Source organism: Euwallacea fornicatus, chromosome 3 (genome assembly GCF_040115645.1).
Source record: "Euwallacea fornicatus isolate EFF26 chromosome 3, ASM4011564v1, whole genome shotgun sequence".
Lineage (NCBI taxonomy): Eukaryota > Metazoa > Arthropoda > Insecta > Coleoptera > Curculionidae > Euwallacea > Euwallacea fornicatus.
This window is the reverse complement of record NC_089543.1, coordinates 3,794,477-3,816,883: the sequence shown is the minus strand read 5'-3', so window position 1 is coordinate 3,816,883 and position 22,407 is coordinate 3,794,477. Positions and strand designations below refer to the sequence as shown.

At 34.9% G+C, this 22,407-nt stretch overlaps 1 protein-coding gene and 1 long non-coding RNA gene across 2 annotated transcripts in view; one reads left to right on the top strand and one right to left on the bottom strand.

Moving 5' to 3' along the window:
• Positions 1–4,676, top strand: part of LOC136350405 (uncharacterized) — a 44,849-nt gene extending 40,173 nt beyond the window's left edge. Inside the window, exons 3-4 of the long non-coding RNA XR_010734152.1 lie at positions 4,248–4,337; positions 4,388–4,676. This is a non-coding gene — a long non-coding RNA (uncharacterized lncRNA). The remainder of the gene's footprint in view (positions 1–4,247; positions 4,338–4,387) is intronic.
• The window catches only part of bbg (big bang), a 45,087-nt gene extending 38,189 nt beyond the window's left edge, over positions 1–6,898 (bottom strand). Inside the window, exon 1 of the mRNA XM_066302014.1 lies at positions 6,750–6,898. The gene's annotated coding sequence lies outside the window, so the exon portion shown is untranslated. The remainder of the gene's footprint in view (positions 1–6,749) is intronic.
• Between the last annotated feature and the right edge of the window lie 15,509 nt (positions 6,899–22,407).

Sequence of the window (22,407 nt, the reverse complement as noted above, 5' to 3'; positions counted from 1 at the left end):
AGGAAGGATCAAGCAAAAAGGTGCACGAGCCGTATCACACAAATTTAATCCTCAACCTTAACTTAAATTTGGTCCTTCCGATCGTTTTGGGTACACCCTCCCTCAGTATGCCACGCGAAATTGTTGTGTTGCTATTGCGCATGTACTATTCATTGGGATTTACAAAACGAATTTTTTGCATTTTCCTTTACAGGGTGGGCAAAGTATAATGCTAGAGATGAAAAATGAATCTTAGAACTACCCAATTGTACTGTTCGTCCATCACACGCACATATACTGGAAAGGCACTTTTCTGTATGATTTCACCTCACTTCGTGTGATTTTTGTAGTATTCCGCAAGGGCACTGGCATGAAATTTAAACCATCTGCAACTGGCCGGCTTACACAAGGAAAAGAAATTCTATATTTTAAGCCAATAAAATCAAAACATGCACGAAGGACGGCAATAAGTTTGCTAAATGGATTCTTGCGTCTACTGGGTGTACCCCTTCGTAGACAAGGAACGCTAATAAACTGTAGTATGTTTCAACGTACTTAAAATCCAACTAAATTTCAATTAAAGCGAAGTTGGTTTTCTAATGCAAATTTCTCCCATTCATCTCGCGATGTATAGTTGAAATTGGGCTTTCTGTAGGAGTGGTCTAGGATTGACAATGAGTTCAAATTGCAAAAAAAAACCGAATGATGCCGATGATACGTAATACACAGATCATTCACCCATTAATTAAGAGAAATTCTGTAAGGTTCATGGCATGAACCTTTTTCCTGTGCTATAGTGATGAATAGTTATGGAGCAGCTGCCAACCATCACTTGATAGATGCGCGCAATGGTCGAAACTGAATAACATTTAAGCGTAATGATTAGCATGAATATCAGCAAAGGCCCAAATACGGATGTTAGACTGCATATTTTTCTCAGTCCAGTTTCAGAGATAAGGAGGTCACAAGTTCTTATGCGTTCATTAAAGTTCATCCTTGTTTCCCGCATTTATTCAGTATAATGAGCTGTAGATCGCACAACAAAGTTTTTAATTCTGAAAAGCAGACTTATCTTTAGGAGAGGAAATGAGGTAAATCTGCGCGATTTCCTGCGTCTACAGTACGTCTGCATAGTTATGGTTGAGAACTTGAGATTTCTAAATTCTAATTTGCGGCTGTAAAATATCGGAAACCGTCAATTTTTGCGGTCCGATAACCGATATATTGTTGTCATTATTGTAAGCCGATTTTATACAAGGTAAAAGTGGAATGGATTATTGGGACTAGAAAAGAACAATTACTTGCCGATTGAGATATGTTTAGTAACACTTACATCGAAGAGAAGATAGAAGAAAGTTATTTATATACTGCATTAGTTAGCCTTGTACCAGCGGTTCCCCTCAGGCAAATCTAGTAGAAACTGCAGTGATTACACCTAAATATTTTAATAGACTGCTCGACAGAATTTCCTATTTGAGAAAGACAGGATTTTCCACGAGTTTCAGGTGGGCTCATGGAGGCTTCGGCTTCTGCATGTCGCCTAAGCTTCGTATCCATGGCCGTAATAAACTTTATTATGTAAAACACTCTTTTGTTTGGTGCTCTGACCAAATCAAATTAATTGTGAAGATTGCAAAGTTAACTTTTTTTGTGAAGATAACTTGTGCAATTGAAATATAATAGTCGAGTTATTTGCGCAGTTCACTTACAATAAAATCTCGGTTAAAGGCATTGAAGCTAATGGGAAAAGCTTGAAATATAAAAGTTTCGATGAATAAAATTGGAAGTATTCTCTCTTATTTAACCATAAATTAATAGAAAAAATGCCTACTTACTCGTATAACGTACAAATAGAGAATTTAATTCGTCTTGTTTCCACAGTGGTGACTTTTAAGAATGGTGAACATCCTGAGCGAAACAGAAAAAAATATTTTGCAATAAACACACTGAGAGGTCGGTTACCATTTTCATTGTTAAAATGGCCAATTGTTCTTTTTTTTTCTCTAACGAGCACACTTCGAACACGATTCGTCTACCTTTATGAATAAATGTGTAACACAGTAATTGTTATTGTTTAGAAGCTGTATCGCAACAATTTTCCTGCGTTTGCCGGTCAATGGTCTGCCTTTATTGATGATACAGGCGTAATAGATTGCTCTAAATAAATATTACATTTCAATATATGCAGCTAACAAGTGTAAGTTTGGTATTGACGAGACTTCTGCGGGACTTCATGCTCTACTTATGTAGCGCATTATGTCACAAGCAAAACTCTTAATAAAACTCATGAGGTGAAACAGCAGTCTATCAAGTGCTTGATTACGAAACTCTTGGATGAAGTCATTAAATTCAGCTCGAACAAATTAAATTTGCATGGTGCCTTCAGTTGTTACAAAAATAAATTTATTTTCTTAAAGGTACGAGGATAGTCCCAGAGGTAGTCGACCTAAAATTTGAGATGAACATACTTTTCAAAGCGATCTTCTATGACTTCAATATTTCTTTCATAGTAAGAAGCTTCGAATGTTTCAAAATAGGCATTAATCTCGGATTTCACCTCTTCATTATTGGCAGGTCTTTCCACGGAACCATTTTTTTATATTTAGAGGTAGATAATTATCTGACGGGGATAAATCTGGCGAATAAGTTGGGTGAGGAAGAAGTTCACAACCAAGTTGATTGAATTTGGCCATCGCGTTGATGGAAGTGTGGCCTCGTGCGTTGTGTTGATGAAACAAGATTTTCTCGTCACTTATTCCTAAATTCTTCGCTTAAACGTTGCAATCAATTTGTACAACAATCACAGTTTTTCCTTTTACAGGGAGATAGTCAATAAAAATTATGCTATATGCATGTCAAAAAACTGACGCCATCACCTTTCCTGCATATGGAACTGACTTGATCTTCTTCGGAGCCGATTCTTCTTTTTGAGTGCATTGTTTCGCGTCCTCTTTCGTATTAGATGTAAAATGATCAACCCAGGTTTCATCCCTGGTTATGAATCCACACAAAAATTCGGTGTTATTACTGTGAAACTTTGTAAAACAATCTCTTGAAACATTCTCACAGCGGTTTTTGTTCATCTTGCACACCACTTTCTTAAATCCGATTCTTCAGTTAAATGGAATGTACAATACTTGTTGAAATGTCTATAATGTCTGCTGACCTCTGCAATTTTAGTCGACGCTTCTGGAGTGGTCAGATCTGGAGTGTCATCGGGTCGACCATTGCAGAGTTCATCTTGGCAGCTGGTACGACGGCGCTTAAACTCTACTTCCCAATATTTTACAATTGAAAACGAAGGATCAGATTCCTCCAGAGTAGAATCTAACTCTGCTTTAATGTTGGCTGGACTAAGACCTTTCAAACGAAAGTATTGAATCACGTTTCGATGACGATTCTTTTTCATCAAAATCACTAACAGCGTTCATTAAAAATGGCTCCGGCTAGAGTTTTTTTAAAGTTAAGTCTTTGTGATATAGTCAAATTTTTAACAAAAAAATCGCCATCTATACGTCAAGTCGGGTACAACTGGCACTATCCTCGTAATTTGGGCGCATCTAATCATTCTTCATCAAAGACCGTCTCTCTCACGGTACTTTAATCTGAAACGCTAAATACGTATCATCTAATATAGTACAAGGCTTTCTAAAACAAGCCTCTTTTGGGATACATTGCCAAAACAAGAACTTGAAAAATGTCGCTCGTCGATGAGGATCATTGACTGCAGAACGAGGACAAAAATTAATTGATACATCAAGAAAAGCTGCGACTTTTACTACATACCCATTAGTACCCTTAGGAGAAATTAAACACACGTTGGCAGATGTGTCTCTTAGCAAAAATTCTGTAATTAGAACATTTGTTAAAAAACTCGCGGTTAAAGTTCATAGGAAAAGTTTGCTGAGAAGACATTAATGGTCCCTAAATTTAAACAAATCGAGGCTCTAATTAGCAGTGACATTGAAGTGATGTTAACCATGAGTTATGAGATTTTAGAGCCATCCTTAAAGACGAAGAGTTATCTGCTGTTGCACAGATCTGTTTTTATTTATATCTCCAAGAAATTGCCTTTAGTCAGTGCTATAATTAATTTATTCACCTATACTTGCAATGGAATGTGAATCGTTATATGCCATTACGGATGATCGCTTCATTTAGCCATCAATGTGTTAGCCACATAGTCATCAGATACTCAAATTGACCTGTATTTAGTTTTGTAGAATATTGTGCTGTGGGTTTTCATCAAATTTTCTTCTTTCTTTTAGCCCTTCCTGAAGGAGTTTTTTTGCTTACTGTAAAGGGGAGGCTGAGATTTGCAGGTCGCAGAAAGACTACTTCACAGACGAAACCTAACGGTAAATATTTTGCATTGACCTAGAAAGAGTAAATATTCTCGAGTTCACAGCTGTGTGAAGTGCTCTCTACGTAGGGGGTACAGAAACAATTATTGAAGAAACTGCAGAAAAAAATTTATTAATGTGAGTCGAATTGGATATGAAATTTGTCTTCTGTTTGTATATGGCTTTGAGTGTATTCAAATGGGTAAATCTGTCCTTTCGTGGAAATGTGGAGTCGATGTATTTAACAAGACGTGAATGATGCTGTTTGGAAGTATACAAGTGCACAAGTCACAATACACAACGCTTTTAAAAATAATTGCAACATATTTATATCTTTCATAAACCCGATATTAAAAAAAAGTTTAAACAGGTATAATTTTATTTTAAAAAGGCGTTTAATGCATTATTTTAGATATTCGAATATGTCACCCCCATCTAGCTCCTTCTATTAACTTTTTATTTTCAAATGAAACGGTACCCTTTGTAGTACATCAAATGAAAGGTAATTCAATAAGGGATGCAACGATATACTGACAACTTAACTGAATCTACAGTTTTCTTTTAAAAAATGAAACAAGTCCATATCCTCAAAAGATTGAAAGTTGTAATCTTTGATTCCTGAACAGACAATCTCTTCTTATGGGACTTAGAAAGGCAGTGGAAAAATTAACAATAAGACGTAGAAATTCCAAATTATCTTCAATGTAAACAATTTTTTAGATACAAAATATTTTGATTTTCATAGAATTCATTATTAGTTGAATTCAGTTGTTAGGCATCTACCACATTTAGAACATCAAAAAAATTAATGATTTATCTGAGAAGCAAAGAATTGAGATTTTCATCTTTTTGGAGTATGGAGACGGCAAAAGTACTTACAAAAAAGTGCGTTTCATATTTAATGAGAAATATCCAAACCGGCGTATTGATGAAAGTATAGATTGTTGGATTGATAAAAAAAATTCAACAAACTGGAAGTGGAAAAAGTACTCTACAATGTGAAAGACTTCTTTAAAAGCTAGAAAAGCCTTCTGAGTCAAAATAAAAAATGCTTATTAATTTTGAAGGCCCAAAAATTCTGTAACAAAAGCAATTTTTCAGCACACTATGTACACTGTTAATGTAGATTTTCCGTGTATTTATTGATATTTGATACTTATTGATACATATTCATAACTTGTTTAGATTTAGTATTTTACAATAATGTCAGAAAAAAACATTAACTAAGAAAACTGCGTTATATTCTTGACATGTTTTCACCAAATTGAATATTTTCAAAATAAAATGAAAAATAAATGGAAAAATTACTGGAACTCAAGGGAAGAATGTGAAAATTTAAAGCATTATTATTAAGAGAAATGTAGTGAAAACTGCCACGAAGAAGTTGATTTTCTCGAATGAAGAACATATATCATTTTGCGGATGCACATGTGTGCCTAACAACGCTCAATATGATGCATTAATATTTAATTCAAACATTCATTTTTTACTATATCCATTACAAAGTATATAGGGTGGACGACAATATTAAAATTAGGAACGGTTAAGCAGGTCTAATCCTTGTCTATTGCTTAGAATCGGCTTTGACCATCATGTAATAAATTAAAATGCCATCGTGAGAGGGAATTTACAAATAAAAACCGCAGCTTACAAGAGCTTTGCACATGAATTTGACAACCTAGAACGCGGAACATCTGATGATATAATGAACACCTCACTGCTTCAATTAATAAGTTTCATCACTAAGAAAATATATTTCCCGCCAATGGTTCTTAGTGACGACCGCATTTACTAGTAAATTGGGCATTGGAAACGCAACTGGCAAAATTATTGTTTACACGCGAATTGGTTCGTATGAAAGTCGCACAGGGTGTTTAGGAACCTCGGCATAAGGTAATATCATATACCTACACATTTAGCAGAAACAACATACCTCCAGCATATCGCATTGCTGACATTTAAACCATGCCATCAAATACCTTCATGAATTGTCACCCTTTCACTAGCATGCACAAAATAGGCATATTTCCATCGGCACTCAGATAAACTCACAATCAAATACTTTTTAATGACCATATAAGTAACTAGCGCAAATCAATATGGCATTTGGCATTACCACGAGAGCGCTCTGCAATTTAAGAGCTTTGACATGAATACCGCAAGATTTGTAAGCTGTAAGAGCTTGTACGATCGAACGTTCACTGTAATAATTAGGTTGGCCGCATTTCCGAAATTAAACAAAATTGTCGGGCCAATAGTCTTGACGAGAACATGTTTTAAAACTGGTGATCTTCAGGCCGCGAGTTTATAAGGTAAGGTATTCTGGTAACGGTATTCTGGTAACGAAATTAATATTAAAACATCGCGCGGACTCACGTGTAACTCGGCACTATTTAACTATTAACACACAACAATTACAATACTTACAACTATATTTTCCGTACACATTTCATCGTCATAACCGAAGCGGTCTGTTCTGTCTGTTTTACGGTATGGGGCACTCTGCGGAGATTGTAAATAGCAGACTGTTTTCACCTCTTTGGAGACCCAGTTGGGAGATAATTTGACCTCGTATGGTCTCGCATGTCCTCGTGCAGCAAAACTGCCATTTACCTCCCAGGCGGTATGTTTTAATCCGACGATTTTGAGCTTTAAAAGTTTCAGTTGGCGAATCTTCAGTCAAAAGGTTGGCTCCATCGGGAAACCTAATCACCAGCGCAGGTCTAGGGACGACGGTGACCCATATGGGATTGATAGTTTACAACTTCTTTCTGCGGCTAGGTCATTCACGCTTATGCACCTGCTGCAGCTTCTCGTTGCAGGTCACTGTGTTAAATGAGATTTAAGACGATCTAGAAGGTTTTTTATACCTGCACAGGGTTATTCAAATTCGACGCTCATCGTTGGGATCTCAGTAACCATCAGAGATACGAGGTCGGTTGAATTGGGACAAAGTCGCGCAATTCGGAACTCAATTAAATGCGTTTTCAAAATTTGGAAAATTCCGATTACTTCCGGTGATATCCGTAAAAACCGAAATGTTTAAAAAAACGTTTCTTTTCGTTACTGAAGTTATTTGGCGAGATAACTAGAAACAAATGAGGCACCCTAATTGCTGCTTTTTCTCTTCTACAAAGTGGTGATATCATATTTGTAATCTGACGTTTAGATTTCCTGCAACTCTCATCAACTTGGTTTCGTCTCATCACCTATTTTTTCTGTTTACGACGGTGTATCACGTGTTACGGTTCAGTACTTCAGTTTGATCAAAGTATCAAAAAAACCGATTTTGCTAAAAGTGCTTTGGAAAAGTTGATTTTAGTGAAATGATGTATCACACGTAAATGTTTTTCCGAAATTTATTTACTTACAAATGAACTTAAAAATTTAGGGAAATGACATTTAAACAATCTCGGATAACTAACATATCAATTATTCTTGTGCCATTAAGTGTTTCTAAAGCATTTTCATTAAAATGAAATACTGATCCTTAACATGTGATAAAATAACTGAATTTGAAAATGTGAAAACCCAAGATGGCGCCTATAAGAAAAAACAAAGATGGTTCCAGGACATCTCAACGTCATATTTCAAATATGATATCACCACATTGTGGAAATGAAAGTGTGGCAGTTATGATGTGTCATTCGTTTTTAATTGTCTCTTCAAACAACCTCAGTAAAGAAAAGAAACGTTTTTTTGAAATTTTCGTTTTTTTTTATGGATATCCCTGGAAGTAATCGGTATTTTTCAAATTTTGCAACGGCATTTGGTTGAGCTCCAAATTGCGCATTTTTACCCCAATTTAACCGACCTCACATCTTTTATGGTTACTGAGATCCCAATGACGACCGTCGGATCTGACTAACCCCGTATACCTGACATACTATTTCAACGTTTAAACTTTAATAACAAACGATGTAGCACATGATTTTGCAACTGCAAGGAGTATGGGAAATGCTCAACGGATAAGTGGATTCCAGATATCCACTTGTCGGATTATATTTGTTCCGTTTGTTTTCGACTTGTCTAACAGCTTTATACAGGGTGTCTCAACGAAAGCAGCAGGGCCTGAGAAGGTGCATTGCCCATATAAAGAAAAATCTACACCAGCAGGGTAATGGGAAACGCACTGCTTTAAGAGCAACAGCCTCTAGGTACCAAATCTAATTACGCCGAGAGCTGTGCTTCTGATTGTGTTTTTTTTAATGTTCCACCTCTTTTCTTTGATCTGGACGGTCAGGGTGCCAGAGTCGGATGGAAACGGAGGGGGCGACCTCTCTTTCGGAACTGGACGACCGGCCCGGCCCGAAAAATCAATTGAACATTCCGATTAGGGTAAAAGTGTCATATACTATACAGGGTGTCCTGAAAATTTACGTCAAAAATTGTGCCATAAGATTGTTTTCACTTAACATTCATGTCTATTCGCAATGTGCAAGAAAAAATATGAGAACTTTTCACTGAATGGCTGCATGGTATTGTTTTTTTTTCTTGATACATTAGCCCTTTCTCCAACTTTTCCATCTCTAGGGAATGTCTCGTACGGTTACCATTCCACGGCGAAAAAAAATTATTTTATTTTCTTATACGAATTGCCAATTTGCCATCACTTCGATAGTTATCGATATTTGTGAACGCCGATGTCACTTATGGAAAATGTCATAAAAATGTATTAACATTTTTTGAAGGTTCTTTTCAGATCAATAATAGCATCCTCAAGTAAAAAAATGCCCAATATGGTTAAAGATATCGGTTTTTCCCATATGGGTAAATGGATCTTCCGCAAGAACTTAACAATTCGCGTAAATGTTCGGCGATCAGGTTTCCGACGATTCGGGAATCGCGCCGCATAAACCCCGTGACACAATATGTGAGATTACCTTCACAAAAACGTATAATTTTAACTATATTGGTAATTTCTTCATTATAGAACGCCATTGCTGATCTCAAAAGAAAATATAAAAATTTTTTATATATTTTTATGACACTTTCCATAAGTGATATCAGCAGTCGCATCGACGAGTATCGATAATTATCGAAATGTCGGCAAACTGGTATTCTGTATGAGAGAACGAAATACCTTTTTCTAGCGTGATATGTTAACCGTATGAGAAGTTTGCAAGAGATAGAAAGGTTGGAGTCAGGGCAAATGTATCATCAGAAAGAATAAATCAATAAGATCCAGCTACCCAGTGAATAGTTCTGGTAATTTTTATATGAAGATGGCTAGTAACTTATCACTTGCACATTGCGAGTAGGCATGAATGCGAGTGATGAGTAAATGTCCCCTGTAACAGTCCCGTAACGCAAATATACTCAATAAGTAGTATTGAAATTCTCCCATAAAAACCATTAGCGACAAACATCATAATATTGGTATATCGTTTTCTAAATCCAAAAATTCGGGCATCAGCACTAATGCGTACTAAGCTTTCGACTGTCCTTGTTTCATTATAACTTTTGACAGCATATTAGACAAACGTACATAGATAGCTTTCGCCGGCTTTATTCGCCTACTGGTGCGGATGTCCGAATCCGCCATCTGCAAACCGAAACTTGAATCACATGCAGGAGGAAAACGTTCAATATCGTTTCTGCTGTGAATTAGAATCCTGCTATGTGTTTCGAGACTATGTTCGCTGTCGTCTTCGGTTGTCGGGTATAAAGCAATGCATTAGCCAACGACTGCGAACGTATGCCTGCTAGAATAATTAGATTCGCTTTATAAATCTGTCAGCTGTCTTAATCCTCCAAACATTAAGCGTTTTTGGAAACGATGATCGAGATTGAATCGATCTCCATGAGCTGATGTTCATCCAATCGCATTTGCTGGCTTTCATCGGAGATCGATTTAATTGGTTGAAAATCGCGGATGGAGCTGTCGATCCTGATAATCGTTTGCGAATAGGCTTGAGGGATTCCCATATACTCGAGTCCCGTCACTTTAGGACTTTTAAATTTTAAGTATGTGGCCGTTTGGTGTTTCAAGTTGGAAATATTGAAAGTTGCGGTATGTTTTATGTAGGTGTGGATGTTTTCGTAAATTGCAGTGCGAAGCTGAGGCAAACATGTTGACTGAGGAAGAAGGTAACATTATATCTGTAAGAGAGTGAATTCAGCTTACCGATGTGGGTTTTGAGTGAATACACATCACAAGAAATCAGTTAGAAGTCCCATGAAAACTTACATATACATATGTAATGTATAGGCAATCTGGCTAAGATTCGACAAATATTGGTGCCCCGATGTGGTATTGTTGCGAACTTCATCATCGTCATTATTGTTAAGATGCTCCGAAAACAATTTACTATCTTCTTTAACATCATTCTCTATATTCTTTTTCCAAGTCTTGAATGCACTTTCTGAAGTATTTTAATTTTTTCGCAATTCATAAATGTTTTTTTAAATGTAGCTTATAGGGAGTTTTAAATAGTTTTTCAGTTCAAAATCTAACCACCCACCTTGGATATTTAGAGGCATTTCCAAAACTAACTTTTGGAAACTCCCTCAGACAACAATCTACCATATCATAGGATCAATTCGCCGCCTTATCAATGTCATAAGTTAAAAGTCGATGCCAGTCGACCCTCATCAGCAAGCAGCTATTTGCATTGTAATTGCCATTCTTAAAATTGCATATACAGGAATGTCCTGAAAAAGGTGCCTAATCTACAAACTATAGATTCCTGGATTCCTATTTTTTTTAATTTTCAGATATACAAGGTGTTAAATTTTAATTTAATTTTATTTCTTTTGAATTTGCAACTCATTGGACTTTTTACATGGGTGAATTCCCCGATTACTTGTCTTAATACCAGGGGAAATATCCTTTCTGAGCGCTCAAACTCCCTTTTTACATTCAGTTTCTTTTCGTTTTTTATCAATTTATTTCTCGATATTTTCATCTTTAGAAACTGTTTTCATCGGTTGCATTTTTTTTGTTTCCATTACCATTTTCCAGCTCTTTGCGAAAGTATCTAGAACTGCACATGATTTTCTACTCGTTCTCAGGTTAGTTCAAATTAGCTCTCAGCTTTCAAGTAACCAATTGAGCACCGGTTTGTGGTATACCCAAAATGGGCATATTTGCAACTTCTGCGGTCGTTTAAACACATTTATCTTTTGCACAGTTGCCCTGGCGTTGCCCGCGGTTTTATTGACAGTTTTATAGACAAATTTAATGAGGAACTCTGCATATGTTGTTGGTAGTTCCGAATTAATATTTCAACTACTGATTAATTTGTTACATTTTTTAATAGTTCGAAGATATTATAGAATTTTATCAGGCTTGCCACAAACATTCTATACATATACAGGGTGTCCGGTTTTTTTGTAGCAAGATTTTAACCATGTATTTCGCATATAGAAGCAATATTAGTTTACTATATTAAGTATATTCGAGAAGTTATTTTCTAAAAAACACAGAGTGTTGAAGTTTTATATTTTATGTATTTATTAATAAGAAAAAATATAATTTTTTTTATTGCAACGTCTTAATTAATGTGTAGAACGTAATGGCGATCGGTCCACACAATTTCGGTAAAAATAATTATTTGATATTGATTTAAATGATTTTGTTATTAAATAAATTATCGCAGTTCAATTTATTTGTATTTGAATTTATTGTTGTTGTCTTGTCTACCATTATTTACTATTTCTTTTCTGTTAAAAATCTGCTTTACTTTTAGGTAGTTTATAAATAAATCTTTCCTTCGGTTTACGCTGTAGTAGTGTGTCAAAAAATGTCAGAATCCTACCAAATCTACTCGATGAGAAAGGTAGCATGCATTACTTCGTGGTTTGGTAAATAACTAAAAAGAGATGAGAAATACCAAAATGGTCATGATACATAGAAGTTTCTAAATTGAACAAGAAATTTAAATTGTTAGAATTAAATAGTATGCGGTGTACCACAAAAAAGTTTTGGGCAATAAAATGGGTCGTAACTTTAAAAAGTATCAACCTGTCGATTTTCACGATCATCTGGTATTATCTAATCATGTAGACCGTAAAGAGCAACTTATGCACACAATTTGAGCTATAATATCTCAAAAATTTTGGCAGGTATAAAAGATAAATTATTTAGAAAAAATATAAAACTTCAACACCTTGTATATCGTTAATAAACCATTTCTCGGATATAGTTATATAGCAAAGTAATACTATTTTTATGCATAGAATAAGTGGTTAAAATCGTGCTACAAAAAATCCGGACACCTCGTATGAAGTGTGGTGTATGTCGGAGATGCAGGAAAATATTCCTGAATCTAGCCCTATAATCGTATCATAACTATCCAGATTCTTCCGAAAGCTAGGAAGGCATTAATGAATGTATACAGAGCATAACGTAAATTGTTTAAACCAATATTTGTGTAATTTCATTTGCGGAACCCCAACAAGAAAATTGCTTTTTTAGTTTTTTAAAGACCTCACTACATTGCCTTACAAAACGAGACAATATGAAAATCTTCTTTGAAATAGTCCAATTTAAGCATGTACATGACAGATAAATCACTGCAAGCAGCTTTTTTTACATGGACTTTTTTGCGTTTTGGGAAGGACCGTTCTCCATTCGATCCAGAACGCCCAAATGACGTAATCGAGGACATACATATGCGGGGTCCGACTGAAGAAGTATCAGAGTTGTGTATCTTAATAGTTCTTAGTAAAATTTAAAATTAACAAAAAAATACATATACCTAATTTGCAAAACGTATAAATTCTACTTGTTGAAGGCAAAATTTAAAAAATCCACTTCAAAAATTAATAGACCCTCTTAGGATCTAGCGGCAAACTTGTAACATTACCTTGAATAAATAATTTATTTAACTTTATATAAAAAAAGTCTCATTTACATAAGTGACAATAATTTCTCTCCCTTTCCTCAAAAACAACATAAGTGGATTGTCCACGTTTTGCTTTTAACCTTCTCACTTTTGACCTACCGGTGTTCCATTATTTTATAGAGGATTTTTTGCACTTTTGACCAGAAGTTAGAGAAGTTTTCGACCGAAGCAGTGAACTTTGAGGGGCTCAGCCCGCGTAGGTGTTTTCATTGTCATGCGGAAAAATTAGACGAAATTTTCTCCGGAATTTTATGAAGGACTGGGACATTTTTTCCGTTTTTAACTCGAATAGACATATCTGAAAATGTTGTAAATTTTCGAATTCAATGGAACATTCTCGGAAACGTATTTTTGGGAACTTTCGATTGAGATTCGAGATGGTCAAGCTGATTGAATTTCTATGTTTCCACCAACGAACACGAACATATTTAGAATTTGCACCTAACTCTGGCACATTTTTTAGAGGGGAATTTTTCAATGTTTTTGTTTATTTAGAAACTCTACAAACCTAGAATGGTTTGTAATCTCGATGTATGAGATTATGAGCTGCCTGGTTCGTAATGTATTTAGTTTTTTGGATAGTTTGCAAACTATCTCTCGGCTGCAGTACTTCGGTTTTGTGTTGTGCTGGATAGCGAGGTAAAGTGCATCACAGGTTGCTCTCATACACTTGATTCATGCTGCCATGAAATTGCCATCTTTGATTTTAACGAATCGTTTTCATGACGCTCGTGCCGATAGGCACAAGCTTTCATTGCGATCCAAATGATTTCAATATAACGCCCTCGAGGGCAAAGGTCTAAAATTGAAGTGTATATTTTAATGACAGTTTTTTTCAATAAAACCACCCCAAACAGGCCGAAACAAATGGAAACAGATTAAACGACTATTTTAAACTAAATGTGTGGCGAAATGGACTGTTTGGCAATTAACAACATTCATTTAAAATCGTATCATTGTACCCAATAAATCCGCAAAAAGTAATAAAGTGTGCTAAAAGTATATGTGGTGATATCTCCTTTAGTTTTAATTTCGGGATGGTTAACATCGACATAGAGGGTTTATGAGGTTTGGTCCGGAATGGTGAAATAACAAAAAACTGACTATAATAAATGTTGCATCCTTTTATTCATAAGTGTTATCGTTAGTACAGAGGCCATATCAACATGAGCAAGATACAAATAAACAACTAATGACATCTTGAATTTTATTTTATTAAAAAAACTTAAGTGTTACATTTAGAGAAAATCTGTTTTTCTTTTTGATTTTCTGAGCATAGTCATTTCATCGCCTAGTTGGACATCTTCTCGCATTCAAGCAGCTTTTGGGCCTCGCTCTGAAAGAAAAAAAGTATTGTGGTTGAAGGGCCAATCGGTACAAGCTGCATGTTTCCTTAGCACGTAAGCCGTAATTTCACCCAAAGCTTTGAGCAATCCCTACATGTATAAGTTTACATTATCTCGTGTTGTAAACCTTGCTAAGTGCGGAATTATTTGCATGGAAAACAGTGTTAGTGGAAGGAACGAGAGGAAACTGCTAGCGAAAAATATAAAATGTTACCGCTTATTTGCTCGTGTTTTGTAATGTCTTGCTCGTGCAGGTGTTTTCTCTGGGGTAAATGGGTTGAACGTTGTAGCCTTATGGACTGAAGGAAGATATCGGACTTGCGACTTACTCTTGGTAAAACTGTGGTCATAAATCGGTCCAGCGGGTGCCTTTATCGTCTTAATCATAACCGAGGTTCGTTTCAACTAGGCCAATGGGCGTAATGAAAACAAATGATCCGATTTGTATAGAGCTATATTTATCCCCTTCTTAACCCCGTTAGTCCTACTCAAAGGGGATATATAATGTGTATAAAACTCTATCCAATATATTAGGAGATTTGGCAAGTTGTAATCTATTTCTATTCAGTTTAATATGCGCGGATCAATGTAAAGGTTAAAGAGTCTTGCTCGAACTTTTCCAATAAATTTCTCCACCCATACGTTGGAAATTTAATGATTAATTTTAATAACTAAAATAAGTTTGCGCAAATATACGGATTTGTGCGCACTGACGACACCTGTGGACTTAGCAATGACATTGGTGATCCACATTTTCGAGTTAAATTAAATTAAAAATAATCCTGCTGAGAGGTAAAGTAACGACACCTCCCTAGTCGATGTTTAGTAGTTATGGACTTCGTGACTTAATCTAAGAATGCGCGTGGAACAACAAATATTAATTAAATATACATACGTAGCGCGATGAAATTAAATAATACAAATCTCTCTACAGTCACGTTAAACAATTTAGAAAGCAATCAGTTTCGGCAAATGCAAAACCCTTTGCCAAACATAAAATAATAGTGTAAACACACAAAATAGAAAATTGAATATGGAATTTGAAGCCTATTTTAATGCGTCCAGAAGGTTCTACTTAATACGATTAATTAAGTTTTATGTCATTAGATCCATTTTGTGAATTCAAGTATAATTTAATATTAACTAAGTTTTAAGCGGACAAAACGCAGGTGTTTGGGACCTAAACGAATTAAATTACCCACTTTGTCTATATTCTACAGAAGGTGTAATAGAAATTTAGTTCATCACGAGTGCTCTCAAGAACGAACTTTCTTAGGTAATACTGCACTATCTCCCTACGGCACTTCAATTTAATTCCTAAAACAAAGATCATTTTGATTGGTAACAATATATCCAAGTAAATATTTAGTCGTAAAACAACAAGCAGCTGCAGAGGGTACACTAAACACATAGCGAAAATTCAGAAGGTGTTTCCTTGCAACACTCGAAGAATATTTCGTGCTTTGACGATTTTTGAAAAGCTTTTTGATCCGAAGATCCAGAGCGGAAAAATTTTCAACAACATTTTATTACTAAATATTACTTGTAAAGCTTCGTAATCTACATAAACTGTTGAAGATTACTACCTCAAGTGAAGCAATTATTGTGAAGGCCACCTCAATCAATCCGTTTCTTGAGAAGTTCGCTTCGCAGGTAAAAAAAATTGCGTCAATGCCTGGATCTGTCTCTACGATATTCAGTACATTCTATTCCACTTCTAAGCATTCTTACTGTTATTGGCCTTTCGGGTCCTCCACTACAGTTCAATGTCTCTGTTTCACGAAGACGTTGAAGAATAGTTTGGAATGTTTGCGGAAAAACAGGTGGAAAATGTGGGAGATTTCAAAAATCGTATTATTGCTGGATGTAACTCAATAAGAAAAGACCTTGGTGCTTTCGGAAGAGCTCGCAAGTCAATGAAGAGAGCATTAGATTCTTGCCTGCTAACTAGGGGTAGTCATTTTCAACATTTCTCGTAGACTAAGCAGCTTTACATGTAATATTTATCAATAAAATGTCGCCATTCTGGAAAATTGTTCTCTCCTGTATCTTCGGAACAGATAGGCTTTTCAAAAATCATCAAAGGACAAAATATTCCTAGAATGGTCCAGGGAATGACCTCCCGAATTTGTGTCGTATATTTAATGGATATCTTGTATAGGCAATTTCACTTTCTACGTGTAACACAATGATATAGGGATGTCGTGAAGACCGAAATTTTATGCGTCTGCAAGAGAAGATGGCTTAAAATCAACTTAATCTCAGTCGAAAATTTTTATTCCTAAAACCCTTTATTTAAGGGCCTAGACTGAAGTATTAAAATGAAAGGCATCGCGGGAAGAACACTTTTTTTAAAGGTATGGGGATTGCGGTTCAGAGGTTGAGTAATTTGTTTAAACTGTATGTGGGAGCTGATTATCAGATTTAGGTAAATGCATGGACTTTAAAGATAAGGGAAAAAGCTACGTGTCAAAAATTCTTTTAAAAAATAATTGTTTGTTTCACAACGCAAAGAAGCAGGAAATTTGCTGCCCTAAAAATATTCACAGTTGAGTCGAAGACAAGGCTGGGAAGCAATCTAAACCAGTAATTTGCGTTTTCGCGAATTAAAAAATTTAATTTTTTCTCCGATTGCTATAAATGGTTCAGATTTTCGCCAATTGATAAAAAACAACTTCGATTAATGGCACCAGTCAAGCTGTAAATTAGCAGTTTACAGCCTGTCTTATATCATAAAACAGTCACTTTTTTGTCAATTGGAGAAAAACGTTTTTTTTTAAATATCCTTCTCGTTTTTTTTCTTTCCGATGAGAAATTTTCGTAATTTGTTATTACATTTATTAGATTTATTACGAGTTATGAACGTTATTAGTGAGTCTAATTATATATATATATATAACTTTTTTGGTAAAATAGGTAATATATTCAGATTATTTTTTGCTTTAGTATGGAAAATTGACCCTAATTCAAGAGTTAATAATCATGTTACATTTCATCTTTAACCAATTTGCCTTCCAGACTGCAGAACAATTGTTAACGTATTCAGTGCTAACAATTTGGATTTTTCACTCAATTTTCCAACCCCTTTATATGAATATATATTTCCGACCCTTTCGGTGCAATAATTAACTAATGTTCAAATAATTTTGCTTTTCACTTCATATAACCTGCATGCTTTATTAAATCACCCATTTGCGTATTACATTCCGCCAAAATTAATTGTTCAATCGTCGATTTTAAAACTTATGATGTTGGTATGTTTTCACAGTTATTCGTTTGCAACCCGAGCCCAAACTTCGTAAGGGCGACTATAGACGGTCCAGCGGATCCGTCAGTTGACCCAAGACAGTTCAATTGAAGGACGTCTGTCTGAAGTTTAGTCGCGTTCCAGCTTCATTTGTTTGGAAGCTGCGGCATTTAGCAATTCAGAAAAAAAAACGATGATGCAATTGAAAAAAAGGGGTTTGATTCCCACTTTGTGAACCGCCTATGTATGTCCAATTTACATAACAAAACCACAAGTCAAAAAGAAACCGCAACTTAAAATTAAGGTACTCCGAGCGGTTTTACGAAGGCGGTGCATCACTAAACCTTACAATATACATTAGTGTTTTTAACTTGTTAATTATTATTACTGTATTTTATGAAAACATTGTGTGAGTATATTACCATTAACTACATAAATATTTAAAATATGATTTTAGTGCATGAGAGTTCATTCCATATGAGCTTTAAGCGTTGCCCTACCAACGAAAAGTAACTTTTCAATTTAATTGCTAACGTTGCTACTTATAAATGAATAATAATTTTGAGTATTTATACTTTTTTGCAAATTATACGGAATATTTATTATTACATAAACGCCAAATTTGACATTAGTTTTTTTGAGTAAACATGTATTTCCTGCGGTAGCTAAGCCGCAGTAAAAAAATACTACCTAGGAAGTTGTATCTTGAATTGTTTACTGCGTAGAGTGTAAATACTCATTTTAGTCCCTAGTATGAGTCTGTGAAATTCACTTTTACTCTACTGCTAATTACTTCTAGGTCCGTGGGCGAACAGAATGTTTAAAAGCCATTTGGCCAATGTCATTACGAGTAACCTTATGAGTATAAACGTGTATTTTAACCCAAATTTCTATATTCTATATTAGATATAATTTCTATATTAGATATTCACTCTTGAGTTTTCTGCGAATTAATTTTATTACCCCTAGAAAAACTTTGAGTTTTCCTTGCCGTAAGCAGTCGAATGTCGAATTAAATTTAATTAACGTTGGAAATGAGTATTTAACAAATTTACTTATGTTAAAGGCGATTTTTAGCCACAAATATAAACTTTTCGAGCCAAGTTGGAAACGCAATAAGTGGTCAAATATTTATAATATTTATATATATCATATGCTTAACTCACTATTACTTTCCTATTTACTGACAAATAAATTATGCGAATAAAAGCATTTTAATGTGTTGAATATTTCGCTAATTCCTTCCAACAATTTAAAAATGAAAATATTTTATTTGTTGCACAATTACGTAATTTCAGCAATTCAAGGGAAAAATTTCAATTATTGAAAATTAATTTTCGTCTTAATGTTTGGTTATTTCGTAATTTACATATTTTTATATAAAAGAAAGGAGAAAAAGTATCAGAAAAAGTGAGCAGGGTTCTCGTTGATGAGCCGATCAGTTATGATAAGTAATTGACCTCAAGAACCAATATAAAAAATGTGAAAGTTTTTGGTTTTCAATAAAAAAATATTCTGAATTGAATTCTCTTATATTCCAAACGTTATATTCCGCATGTCGTTTTCAACAAATCCAAAAATAAATTATGAAATTTATGTCGTAGAATCAGAAATCTCAAAAATTGCAAAAATCTAAAGTTTCTCATTTTTTAGAAACATAAAATAGGCACTGTAACGACTTACCTGTATAATTTTATAAATAAGTATGAGGGTATCCACAGACTCCTTACAGCCGTTTTCGTTGTCATCGGATGGATTGTTAAGGGCCCGTTTTCCCCAATTGGGAGAGAAGTTAACTTGAGCAGCGCAAAAACTGACGTAAAGTACCACGACAAATACAACAACAAGTTGACGAATCATTTTGGAAAAGTCGCGCTTAAACGTTTCTGTGGAGTTCGCTCTGTGGAGTTTGGATGCGAGAGTGGATTCATCAATTGAAAAACCCCACATTTATACATTGGGGATGATGCGCACCCCTGCTGCTCGCACTAATTACAAAAGAAACCTTTTGCTAACACAGTGATAATATTAATTTTAAGACACTCGGTATTTATTGCTTGATTGGTTGTTCGCGGTAGTGGGCTTTTTGTTTAAAAACACGTCTGCCCTTCAGCGTAGGAGTCGAAGCCTGCAATTTTCGAACGCAATGAGTTATTTTTGAGACACATCGTCACTGCAGTTTTTTTTTTTGCAATTATTAGAAAGGAAAAGATCTTATGCGTGCCGGAGGGTTAAGAAAATGGAATACCTTTTTCAAGAATTTATAAGTTAATCCGTTAGCAAACTACGCGACAAAGTAAATATTAATATACCGTTGGGGCGAATGCATTCAAAAAAGTTTAGGCCGTAAGATCATTGACGCAAGTTGCTCGATTTTTGGTCGGAATTTGTGGAATTCATTGGGATTTTCCGGTTAGAAATAAAAGGATTTGGTTCGTTACTTAGTTAAACTTAGTCTAAAACAATGCATTAGGTATTTAAGTTTATCTAAAAAATTATTGCACTGCCAATGCAAATTATTTTACTAGATTTACAATTATAACGGTTTTTTTGTCACAAACCAAATTTCAATTTCATTTTTTGAATTTCTAACGAAAACGTTAATACGGCGTAACATTTCGTCATTTACGAGGTGTGTTGAATTGTTAGTGAAAAGTTACAAAGTATTTTGGAAAAGTTTGCTGTTTTTTATTTCTTTCCCTGTATAATGAGTTGTTTCATTCAATTTTAATGAGCCAAACTAGCTGTACAAGTTCATCGAAGTCCAAAATTAGTAGCGAAGAATTTCCTGTGATGGCGCGTGACATGGACATTGACAGATATTTTCTGTCTTTCTTTCTAGATTCTACACGCCGTCATCTTTTTTTATGGACGCCATATTGGCATTCATGTATTAACTGAAGAAAAAAATTACCTTCCCAATAACTGTCATTTCTTTTTGTTTTTAATTTTTCACTTTTGCATAAAGAATTTTCTCATCTATCGAACGGTGCAAAATGCTAAATAAAAAATGAAAAAAAAGGGAAAGAGTATTTTTTGAAAACAAGATTTTTTTCTCTAGTTAATGGTGTAAAATTCTCATATGGCGTCTGTAAGAAAAAAATTCGACTAGCGGCTTGGAATATCTATGTGAGTTAGAAAATATTTGTCAATGCCACGCGAAGAGGACCTTATGACGGGCATGAAAATGCTCACTCTCCGTTTAAATCTTCCTTTGCAATACCTTTTACCGCAATGTTGAAGAACTTCGCTTAAATAATAAAGTGTAAGTGCAAAACTTGAATTGGGTATTGGTTGGAAGTGATACAGGAACAATAAAAATATAAATTAATTCCTGCAAAGGCAACGAAACATGTTGTTTGAAGTTTCAGTGCTTTAAAAATCTTTCCAGTATGGGAAATATCTATTGAGAGATAGATAGATCGATCGTATAATGATATATAATAATAAAAGGTTTTCTCGGGATACTAAACGTTATCGCAAAGGTATTTATATCTAACTGCCTGACAATATTAAAACCCGGTCTAATTTAAATATTTCATCATTTAGGCTCCGCTTTTCGGAACATTACTGCTCCCTAAGAGATTAATATCAAATTTTATTTTCAAGTAGGCGAATATTCAGCTTTCAAGCTTCTATTTAAGATTAGATTTTCCCACCCGTTTAAGGCAAAGCAAAATCGCTCCATGGCACTCCTCTCTTGCAAATAATATTGAAGTAAATTGCGGAAAAAGTAGGCCCAGGGATTGGAATTGATCCGTAAACAAACCTAAGGACTATTTGTCTATAAGTACATATTTTGTTTCGGGTTTTAGGAGCTGGAAATCCAGACAGAATCCGCCTACTCCCTAAATTAAGGTGGAACATTGAAATCTTGGATTTTACTTCGTTAGATCAGAGTAGACAAATATCGGTTACTGTATATTCGCCAATAATATTTCTTTCCACGTAGCCTTAGTTCGAATTCATTACTTAGAGTTTCCTTTACCTTTATAACTTAATAGAACTTGTATGTTTACCCAGATGCCAACAAGTTGGTTGAAGTGATTTCTAAATACAGTCTATAAAGAAACTTTAAACGTAAACGTCGAAGTTTCCTGCCATTCAAGCAGATTTAATAACATTACAAAGCTCCTTTCTACTTTAAAACAGTAAAGTGGTAGTTGGTGTCTTGTTTCGACCTTAATGATGTAGATGCAGACAGAAGGAATTTGTGGGGTATCCCCTCGCAGTGAAACGAGATTAGCGTTTTTCTGCCCCCAAATCCTTGTGACATAGCTAAAACCTAAAACAAAGTTAACTTTTTGAATACCTCTTACTTTGCAGAGCTCTTCTCGACTTGGGATAATTCGATAACTTGCTCCTTAAATGAGGCACTTAGGATATTAGGAGAATTCCCCTTTCTCGGGCAGCTTATAGATACGTGGATACATGCAAAAGAACTTTTTGAGATTTACAACTGTATACATGTGTAGTGCAAATTTGCTTGTAAGTAGAAAGATAATTTGACTCTCTTCAGTCGGAACTAAAAAAATTTGTTGTGATACATGAATTTTGCATTGTCCATTAGGTGATTTGAAGCAAAAGAGATTTGTATCCCACTTTTTATTATTGACACAAATTCAATAAGACGATGTAGTATT